This window comes from Ornithodoros turicata, unplaced genomic scaffold (assembly GCF_037126465.1).
Source record: "Ornithodoros turicata isolate Travis unplaced genomic scaffold, ASM3712646v1 Chromosome12, whole genome shotgun sequence".
Taxonomy (NCBI): Eukaryota; Metazoa; Arthropoda; class Arachnida; order Ixodida; family Argasidae; genus Ornithodoros; species Ornithodoros turicata.
Genome location: NW_026999301.1, coordinates 3,203,994 through 3,215,170, shown reverse-complemented (window position 1 = coordinate 3,215,170; position 11,177 = coordinate 3,203,994).

The following is an 11,177-nucleotide window of genomic DNA, read 5'->3' as shown; positions in this document are numbered from 1 at the left end:
CAGTGTTTAAGCCACTCCCACTGTAGTTGTATAACCGGTGTGACCGATGTTTGAACGACACATGTTCGAGGCGATGTATAATCATACAAGCGTTTGAATCGAACGATGTTGTCAAACAAGAATTGTATGACCAGTGTGACCGAGCATTATACATACGCCATACATGTTTGAAGACGTGTTGTCATACATGTTTGGAGCACGTGTATAACCAGTGTGACTCCGGCCTTACGATTTGTACCTTGTGCTGATCGGTTCACGTGCGAACGAGTGTAAGCTGATCTCTTCCAACAACGGCCCGGTTGACGCACTGTGGACACTGTGGCTTCTAGCCGACAGTTATTATTATTATTTATTTTTTCCTCGTTGTCCTGGCGGCCGTCAGCAGGTCAAGTACAAGGGAGTGGTTGAGTCATGTCCGGTGAAGAGGTCATCGTCCGGGAGGTGGGATGGAATCCAAGGGCTGTGGACTGTTGTTCTGCAAAGAAAAGGGGAACAAGCAGCAGTACACTATCTAAGCAGATGAGTTTCTTATTGTTGACAGTACACCAGGGTCCTCGTTTATGATAGATTGGAATTTGTAGATAAGGTAAGATTCGCGCTGTTCTCGGCACCGGTCGGAACTGAAGTTTGTTTGAAGAAGGAAAATTGAAATTGAATGTGGCCAGATCATAAATATATCATCTGGCCATAATATTCATTATGATCTGGCCACATTCAGAAAGGGACCTCATAGAATTCATAAATGATCTCAACCAATTTCATCCCACTATTAAGTTCACCCACACGTATTCAACTGCAACTGTTAACTTCCTAGATGTTCAGGTAAGACTACAAGACGGAGTTCTAAGCACCGACCTATTCCGGAAGCCCCCTGACTCCCAACAGTATTTGTCCTTTCATAGCTGTCACCCACGGCATACAAAGCTTGCCATCCCTTACAGCCAAGCCCTTCGGTGCAGGAAAATCTGCTCGAACGATGAGGATCTTGACAGGAATCTAAATCAGTTGCAACAAACATTCGTTGACCGCCATTTTCCACCGAACCTTGTGAAAGACGCTCTCAACAGGGCCCGAAAAATAGAGCGCCTGTCACAATTCGGTACGCGAAAAAATAGCACAAAAGAGGACGCTATCAACCTGATCGTAACATGTGCTGGAAATATCCCAAACATTAAGGGTATACTGAATCGACACTATAGCATACTTCAGCAATCCGAGCGCACAAAGGAAATTTTTCCGCAGGCACCTCGTGTCACCTACAGGCGCGCACGCAATCTGCTAGATAGCTTAGTTCATTCTAAAATCAACGAACCAAATGATTCACCAATGGGTTGTCACCCATGTGAAGGCCGCAGATGTCAAATATGCAAATCAATGCAAAACACCACCATAGCCGAAAGTACTAGTTCTCACTTCAGAGTGACAATTAGAGCAAACCTAGACTGTAATTCATCCAACGTTATCTATCTCCTTCAATGTAACGCATGCCAAGCACAGTACGTGGGCCAGACAAAAACCGCATTCAGAATCAGATTTAACAATCACCGATCGGACGTGACGAAAAAACCGAATCTTCCAGTTTCACGCCATTTTAGCCAGCCAGGGCATTCAATTAACGATGTTTCAATTTTCCTTCTTCAAACAAACTTCATTTCCGACCGGTGCCGAGAACAGCGCGAATCTTACCTTATCTACAAATTCCAATCTATCATAAACGAGGACCCTGGTGTACTGTCAACAATAAGAAACTTATCTGCTTAGATAGTGTACTGCTGCTTGTTCCCCTTTTCTTTGCAGAACAACAGTCCACAGCCCTTGGACTCCATCCCACCTCCCGGACGATGACCTCTTCACCGGACATGACTCACCCACTTCCTTGTACTTGACCTGCTGACGGCCGCCAGGTGGCGGGACCCCCCGATTGTGACGTCATTGTAGCACTGTATAAAACTCCAAGTGTCATTTGTTATTCTTCAGTCCTGACGAAGGCGGAGCTTCCGCCGCAACGTTGACTTCCTCCTTAACTTTCCACTAGTAAATAAATAACTCCCCCTTTTTTTACTTCCTACATCTTCGTTGTCTGCCTCATATTTTGTTAGTACATATTTAATTTCGCGGTCGCCCGAACCCCTTTCTTCCAGCATATATATATATATATATATATATATATATATATATATATATATATATATAAGTTGAAATAAACGAATGCGGTTGACCACGAAAAATAAAGGTATTCAATAAAGATCAGAAGTGGAGACGGTGCTTCTACAGGACAAGGAATAAAAGGGGAACTTTATTAAAAACTAAGAGGGAGTATTCGACGTTTCGACAGCAGCGCTGTCTTCAACCAGACCAACCAGTCTTCAACCAGTTGAAGACAGCGCTGCTGTCGAAACGTCGAATACTCCCTCTTAGTTTTTAATAAAGTTCCCCTTTTATTCCTTGTCCTGTAGAAGCACCGTCTCCACTTCTGATCTTTATTGAATACCTATATATATATATATATATGAATGTATAACTGAGTACAGATGGACGCGAAAACAAATAGACTACAAGTAATGAAGAGACTTGGGAGGCCGTATAAGGGTTAAAAACACTTGCTACTTTTATTACATTACTAATTAAGGGGGCGCTAGGAATATATTTACAGTTAGGGGTCGACGTTTCGGCAGTCAGCGCTGCCTTCAACAGAACTAAACTTGGAAATAGGTGACAAGGGCTTATATACAAGGGAAAGGGGGAAAATGAGAGGGGAACAGTGCACGTGGAGCGGAGTTGGTGATGTTGCAGGGGCATTGTTGCTAATGGTCCATTGAGCACTTGCAGGAGCGTTGGCTGTCTTCCAGGAGAGTTCTCCTTGGTCGTCTGATAAACCTGAAATGATAACAGAGAGACGGCAGAAAGAACGAAAGAGGGTCGGGGGACTTGGTCTAGGAGCTAAGGCTGCGAACTGTAGACAATACGCCGGGGTCTTCGTTTATCGTGGACTGGAATTTGTGGATTAGGAATGATTCACGCTGTTGCCTGCTACGGTCTGAGGGGAAACCAGATTGTAAGATGTACACGTGGATGTCCTTGAATGAGTGGCCGGTTTGATTGAAATGACGCGACACAGGGAGATTTGGTTTCTTTGTAATATCGGACTTGTGATTATTAAAACGAATTCGGAATGATGTTGTAGTTTGGCCGATATATTGTGCTTTGCATGCGTTGCATTCCAATAGATATACTACGTTGGATGAGTTGCAGTCAGAAGTAGTTTTGATTTTTACTTGGAAGTTGCTGTTTGTGCTTTGTACCCTGTCTGCAGTCTGCATTACAATACAAATTTGGCATCTTCGTCCGTTGCATGGGTGGCAGCCTTCGGTTGTAGGAGGTGGCTTATTGACTTTTGCGTTGACTAAGTGGTCTTGAAGATTCCTTGCACGACGATATGCTATGCGAGGCGGTTCTGGGAATATTTCTCCAAGGCGCTCCGACTGTGTTAAAATTGGGTGATGACGTTTCAGTATGTTTTTAAGGTTAGGGATCGCGCCATTGAAGGTGACTGTAAGATTAACCCGCTTGGGGCGTTCGGGGCGTGCTGAGTTTTTTAGAAGTTCACTGCGAGTGCGGCGGGCTCTACATATCGCGTCCTTCACGAGATCCTGGGGGAAGTTTCGGCTGACCAGCGTGTTTTGAAGATCGTTAAGGTTTGCGTCCAGCTCGTCCTCTTGGGAACAAATGCGCCGGTAGCGGAGGGCCTGACTGTACGGGATGGCCAATTTTGTATGTCGGGGATGGCAGCTGTGAAATGATAGGTACTGTTGGGAGTCAGTTGGTTTTCGGTACAGATTTGTTACGAGGGTGCCATTGGATATGCCTATATGGACATCTAAAAAATCTATGCTTTCTCTAGAATAAGCGTGAGTGAATTGTATTGTGGGGTGCACGTTACCGAAGTTTTCAATGAAAGACAGAAGCGAGTCTTCAGAATGTGGCCACAGCATGAATATGTCGTCCAAAAAACGCTTAAAAATTAGGGGTTTAAGTTGACAGGTGCCAAGGAACCGTCCTTCTAGATCACCCATAAAGATATTTGCGTAATTTGGGGCCATTTTCGTGCCCATGGCTGTGCCGTTAATTTGAATGTAATGCCTGTTGTCAAATTCAAAATTATTACATGTGAGTATTAGAGAAATTAGTGTTTCTACGACAGCAGAGTCGTACGGTTTTTCGGAAAATTTTTCATATGCTACGACAGTGGCATGGATGCCGTCATCGTGAGGAATATTGGTGTACAATGAGGTAACATCGAGTGTTACAAGCAGGGAGCCGGTCGGGACTTCGATATCCGAAATTATTTGCAGGAAATGGTTCGTATCCTTTATGTATGACGGGAATTTTGGGGGGATGTCTTTGAGGAGGTGGTCAACGAACATGGAGATTTTTTCGGTTGATGTGCCATTCGAAGATACTATGGGGCGACCGGGATTTCCTGGCTTATGAATTTTAGGGAGCATGTAAAATCGGCCTGGTTTGGGGTCGTGTGGCAGGAGGTACTCGAATAGATTATCGTCGATTTTCTTACTGACCTTTAATCTCTTTAAGGTTTTTGTGATCTTGGTGCTGATGTCATTGGTGGGATCATTTTCTAGGGGCCTGTAGAATGTTTGGCAACCGAGCTGCCGCATTCCTTCTGCGATATAGGTTTCCTTGTCCATGATTACTAGGGCACCACCTTTGTCTGCTCTTTTGATTAATATATCACTGCGCTGTTTTAAGGCTGAGATACTGTCATGCTCCGCTTTAGTAAGGTTAGGTTTCACTGCACCGCGGTCAGAATTTTGATAGGCTCGCAAGATATCCCTTTGAAGATATCCAAGATATCCAAGATATCCCCAAAGGGATATCTTGCGAGCCTATCAAAATTCTGACCGCGGTGCAGTCTCCATGTAAAAAATCCAGACTCCAAGACTCCAGAAAAAATCTCCATGTTCGTTGACCACCTCCTCAAAGACATCCCCCCAAAATTCCCGTCATACATAAAGGATACGAACCATTTCCTGCAAATAATTTCGGATATCGAAGTCCCGACCGGCTCCCTGCTTGTAACACTCGATGTTACCTCATTGTACACCAATATTCCTCACGATGACGGCATCCATGCCACTGTCGTAGCATATGAAAAATTTTCCGAAAAACCGTACGACTCTGCTGTCGTAGAAACACTAATTTCTCTAATACTCACATGTAATAATTTTGAATTTGACAACAGGCATTACATTCAAATTAACGGCACAGCCATGGGCACGAAAATGGCCCCAAATTACGCAAATATCTTTATGGGTGATCTAGAAGGACGGTTCCTTGGCACCTGTCAACTTAAACCCCTAATTTTTAAGCGTTTTTTGGACGACATATTCATGCTGTGGCCACATTCTGAAGACTCGCTTCTGTCTTTCATTGAAAACTTCGGTAACGTGCACCCCACAATACAATTCACTCACGCTTATTCTAGAGAAAGCATAGATTTTTTAGATGTCCATATAGGCATATCCAATGGCACCCTCGTAACAAATCTGTACCGAAAACCAACTGACTCCCAACAGTACCTATCATTTCACAGCTGCCATCCCCGACATACAAAATTGGCCATCCCGTACAGTCAGGCCCTCCGCTACCGGCGCATTTGTTCCCAAGAGGACGAGCTGGACGCAAACCTTAACGATCTTCAAAACACGCTGGTCAGCCGAAACTTCCCCCAGGATCTCGTGAAGGACGCGATATGTAGAGCCCGCCGTACTAATCGCAGTGAACTTCTAAAAAACTCAGCACGCCCCGAACGCCCCAAGCGGGTTAATCTTACAGTCACCTTCAATGGCGCGATCCCTAACCTTAAAAACATACTGAAACGTCATCACCCAATTTTAACACAGTCGGAGCGCCTTGGAGAAGTATTCCCAGAACCGCCTCGCATAGCATATCGTCGTGCAAGGAATCTTCAAGACCACTTAGTCAACGCAAAAGTCAATAAGCCACCTCCTACAACCGAAGGCTGCCACCCATGCAACGGACGAAGATGCCAAATTTGTATTGTAATGCAGACTGCAGACAGGGTACAAAGCACAAACAGCAACTTCCAAGTAAAAATCAAAACTACTTCTGACTGCAACTCATCCAACGTAGTATATCTATTGGAATGCAACGCATGCAAAGCACAATATATCGGCCAAACTACAACATCATTCCGAATTCGTTTTAATAATCACAAGTCCGATATTACAAAGAAACCAAATCTCCCTGTGTCGCGTCATTTCAATCAAACCGGCCACTTATTCAAGGACATCCACGTGTACATCTTACAATCTGGTTTCCCCTCAGACCGTAGCAGGCAACAGCGTGAATCATTCCTAATCCACAAATTCCAGTCCACGATAAACGAAGACCCCGGCGTATTGTCTACAGTTCGCAGCCTTAGCTCCTAGACCAAGTCCCCCGACCCTCTTTCGTTCTTTCTGCCGTCTCTCTGTTATCATTTCAGGTTTATCAGACGACCAAGGAGAACTCTCCTGGAAGACAGCCAACGCTCCTGCAAGTGCTCAATGGACCATTAGCAACAATGCCCCTGCAACATCACCAACTCCGCTCCACGTGCACTGTTCCCCTCTCATTTTCCCCCTTTCCCTTGTATATAAGCCCTTGTCACCTATTTCCAAGTTTAGTTCTGTTGAAGGCAGCGCTGACTGCCGAAACGTCGACCCCTAACTGTAAATATATTCCTAGCGCCCCCTTAATTAGTAATGTAATAAAAGTAGCAAGTGTTTTTAACCCTTATACGGCCTCCCAAGTCTCTTCATTACTTGTAGTCTATATATATATATATATATATATATATATATATATATATATATATATGCATACATATTGTAAAGGACGATTTTCCACTCCCTTATCCACCAATGAATTGAGTGTTCTTGAGCTTACTTCGCAACGGGGGGTGCTGAAGAAAAAGTTTGGGCCAGTGCTGTGCTAGTGAAAAGGATCTGATATCAAGGTACTATGGGATAAACTGTGTTTCGTCCGTGCGAACAGAGAAAGGGCGCGTATCAATCAGATACGCGGGGTGGCGGACGTTGATATGTCTTGCGTGTACATTAATATTTTCTGTGTGTATTTTCTTCGTCGGTACACGTTTATACGAGAAAAATAAATTTAGGACCAGGAGGCGCGAGAAGCTCGCTCTTCGTTCACTTCCTAGTTATCACGAGATCGAGTACAGACGTCTGATACTTCGACCAAAGGAACGATGCTGTGGTATTACCGCTAGCTTCTACACCTGATGCGTATCTGCAACAATGGTTATGGGCCCAGGGCGGAGTGGAGAGCGGTGAACATACGTGAATGAACGTCTCCGCCGGTGTTCTTAATCGTTCAAAACGGCGGAAGGCTTCGAAAAGTTCGAAAGGCTAGAAGAAGGCAACTACCCCACTTGGAGGTATAAGATCACAGTATACTTGAAGCCAAAGGGCTTTTGAGATGTCATGGAAGGTGATCCACCGAACAAGGTAGAAGAATTGCCAGCCTTGGTAAAGGAGGATCGAGAAGTACTCAACGCAATAATACATACTTTATATATAAGCCAGGCATGCTGCGTCATTAATCAAGTTTAGTTGATTAAGCGGCAAACGGCGCTAGGTTGAAGCTCCAAGAAGCCAATCGAGGTCGTGTCCTGAAGCGAAAAATTACACTGGAGAACTGAATGGAATCAAGTGGACGAAGGACGAGGGTGCATCATAGTATATGCAACGAGTAGAACCTCTCGGCGAACAACTTCGAGCCCTGGGTGAAGCTATCGAGGATGCAGAGATAGCATCAGTAGCTATCCCAGGACTGCCGATGAGCTACCATGGCGCTGCCCGGGCCTTCGACGGGTGTGTTTTGGCAGATCTCACAACGGAAAAAGTGAGGTATGCATTAGCATTAGGTATGCATTAGAACCGTCAGAACGGTTACGGGGCCGAAATCGCTCACAAAGCAAGGGTCCCACCAAGCCATGAAGCACATGGCTCGACGTTGTCCGGCAAACAATGCCGCAATGCAAACAAGGCAAGGAATGGAATGACACCGGATTTCGTCGAAATCAGCCCAGGGGTAGACACAGTGCAAGGCTGGCTTCAGTGGGGCTTCGCCATCTCATGCTGAACAAGGAGAATGTTCGTCTACATCCCACAGAACAATAACCGCCCATCAACAGCCAGCGAACGCCGGGTTGTAGATGCTGGGTACGTCTCACGAACGTACACATTTATTGCCGGATACATTTTAACTACGCTCGTACTACCGTGCTAATCAAGAGAAAATTATGCGAAATGGACGTTGTAGGACCGCCGATGCGGATCTTCGAGGGACCCGTGGGGGATCTATTCTGCCCCATAGGTATCGCGAGCCTATGGGAGTATCGTAATTTTCATCATTAAATGAATACAAGGACGCAAGTGTGCACCCTTTATTTCTATGCGTATTTTATTTACATGTGCATTCGCACATGCCTGCTGGTACATCATTACCTTACCTCTTTCAGGCATATGACCCTTCTTCGACAGCTGTGAAAAGAACTTCCTTCAAGACCACCGTGATGCTTCCCACATGTCAGTGCGCGCAGTAGGAAGACAAAATAGCTGGCACAGTTATGCCACCTCATATAAGTATGTACAGATTCCTTCAAAAGTTTACAGAACACAGGGTTGACATACTTCCTCACAGGAGTGACACCGTATCAGCGAACTGGTGTGGATGCAATTACAAATATGTGGCTAGGCTACCAAGGTGCCCACCTGTCAGCGTGTCAGCTACGGATGAATTTTGCGGTTAAGGTGGCACTCCTAAGAAGAAATACATGCCAACCGTGTGTTCTGTTGGAACTTCTGTCGGAATCTGTAGATCCATGTTGGGCTTATTTGGTGGCAAAGATAGAACACTGTAGCAATATTTTATGATCAATTCCTGTTGGCTATTGTATTACCACCGCGTGTAAAAGATCAAGGAAGGACCTACGGGATACACCCCTACAACCACATCTCACTACATCCCCTCTGGCAATCCTTCCCCAATACCCCACAAAGCTGTTGAAAGGCACTTATTTTGGCATGCAGAGTTAAATGAACGAATCTCACTAGGTTAGGGAACGTACTGTACATAAAACTGTACATAAAATACCCCAGGGAAGCGGCGTAGCTGAGACCACTGTTGGGTGCCACCACTGTTGGTGAATGTTCCAGAGCTCTCATGACCTCAGCATTGTTGCAGGTTCTCCAAAACTACTTCTGAAAATAAAAAAAATAAAAAACTGATTTCAATTAGTTCGATACTGCCATTTTTCCAACACCTTTACTTCTAAACAGTCCAGGTAGTGTCACAATACTTTAGTTGTATGAATATGTAAAACTGGTTTCATATATTAGCATGCAGATTGGATTTATCAAAAAGCAACGCTTGTCTCTGTGTAAAGCATTGGGTGGCCCTGAAAAGGGCTTTTTTTGTTCTTTTTCTTCTTTGTCATGGTTTCTGAAGGGTCTGAAGTGTCAGCATGTGAGGTGGTCACAGCCCTCACTTCCGGAACCTAGGAAGAAAAGTGCAAAGTGTAATTGAACGACTAGTTGTCACAGTAAGCAGATGGCAAATGGCTCACACCTTGCCTGGTGCTTTTCCATAGCTTGTGCCAAAGCTGGTCTTTCACCATATGTTGCTGCACGTGGTGGTCCAATTTCCACAGAAACAGGCTCCTTTAGGTGTTTTTCTGTGCAAGACAACACCTCGCCAATGAGGATTGATGTATAGTCTAAAAGAAAAGGAGAAAGTGTGAAATGGCCACAAAACTGTATAGCACTTTAGGAGCATGACAGCAGCAGCTAGATGCTACCCAGTGACCGAAATTTTGTTAATGAGATCGTTCAGTGGCTTTTGGTCAAAGGGGAGATAGCAAAACAGAAGACAATCTTCAAGATTTGTAACAGACAGATTAGCTTTGAACCAGACTTCTGCATAATGCACTAAAGTGATTGCATGACTTGTAATGAATTAGTGATCCATTACCCAGCGGTGTATTACTTTTTCGCAGAGACTGACTTATCTTGCAAATGCTAATCACTTCCTACACCAGTGTGGCAGTGGCTGAAGATTTAGAGTTTTAACAAGTTATAGGAAAGTTCCAGGGTGTGGTTAAGTTGTTCTTCAAGAATCAGTCAACATCTTCCCTTGCGATATATACAGACGTACTACCGGTTGGACTGTGTTAGTAGTGTTTCTTTGGCAGCGTGTGCGCCACCATGTCAGGGACTGCTCGTCAGCTTTTCTTGAATGTATCATGTGCTCCGTCATATTGAAGCAGTAACTGCATTAATGTGTTCATATCAATACCGCGTGGCTGATGTGATGAGGTGTATGAAGAATTGTGCACCTGACCGTCTCGTTTTTTACGTGTTATTGCAAATGTTCTGCCTTTTGACCCCCTTTTTTCAAAGGAAGATATAATTTGGATGAATTCACAGTAGCGACCGGAGTAAAGTTACTTTTCCTCTTGCTATTCAGTTCCGTTTTAAGTTGAGCAATTAATAACGGTGATCAGTTACTTTTTCCAGGCAACAGGCTCAAGTCTGGATTCAAGCAGGATTGTTTCCCATTCCACGTTCTTGCATCCAACTTTTTTCGTGAAAGCTTCCTATGTGGCAAATGGTCATCAGGTACCTGCATAGTACGTCTTAGATAGAAAAACAACCTGCCTGTACAAGACAAATGACAAAACAGCATAAATCTGGCACTGATGGCTTGTTTGCAAGAATTGAGTAACATCCTGATTGTAAAGTTCACAGTGGTCACATGGTCAAACTTCAGTTGGTCATTATAAGTATTGTACGCATCACAACTTTTTTGTCTGTTGTACTATCCTATAGCCATTGTTTCAAGCCCTGATAATTTAAACTTTTGGTTAATTCAAATCAATCTGAAATTTTTGTTTGGTCTGCTCTGTTTTCCATCTACTGAAGAGCTATATGACCCAGGCTCTACCGTCCCGTAAATCCAACCTTTCACCCACTAGTAGAATTACCCAAACACAAAATAAAATGTGCTGACAAGCTGCTCAGATGCTCATGGAGCACACATTCTATACCTAAAAGGGCTACAGAAGGTCCTGG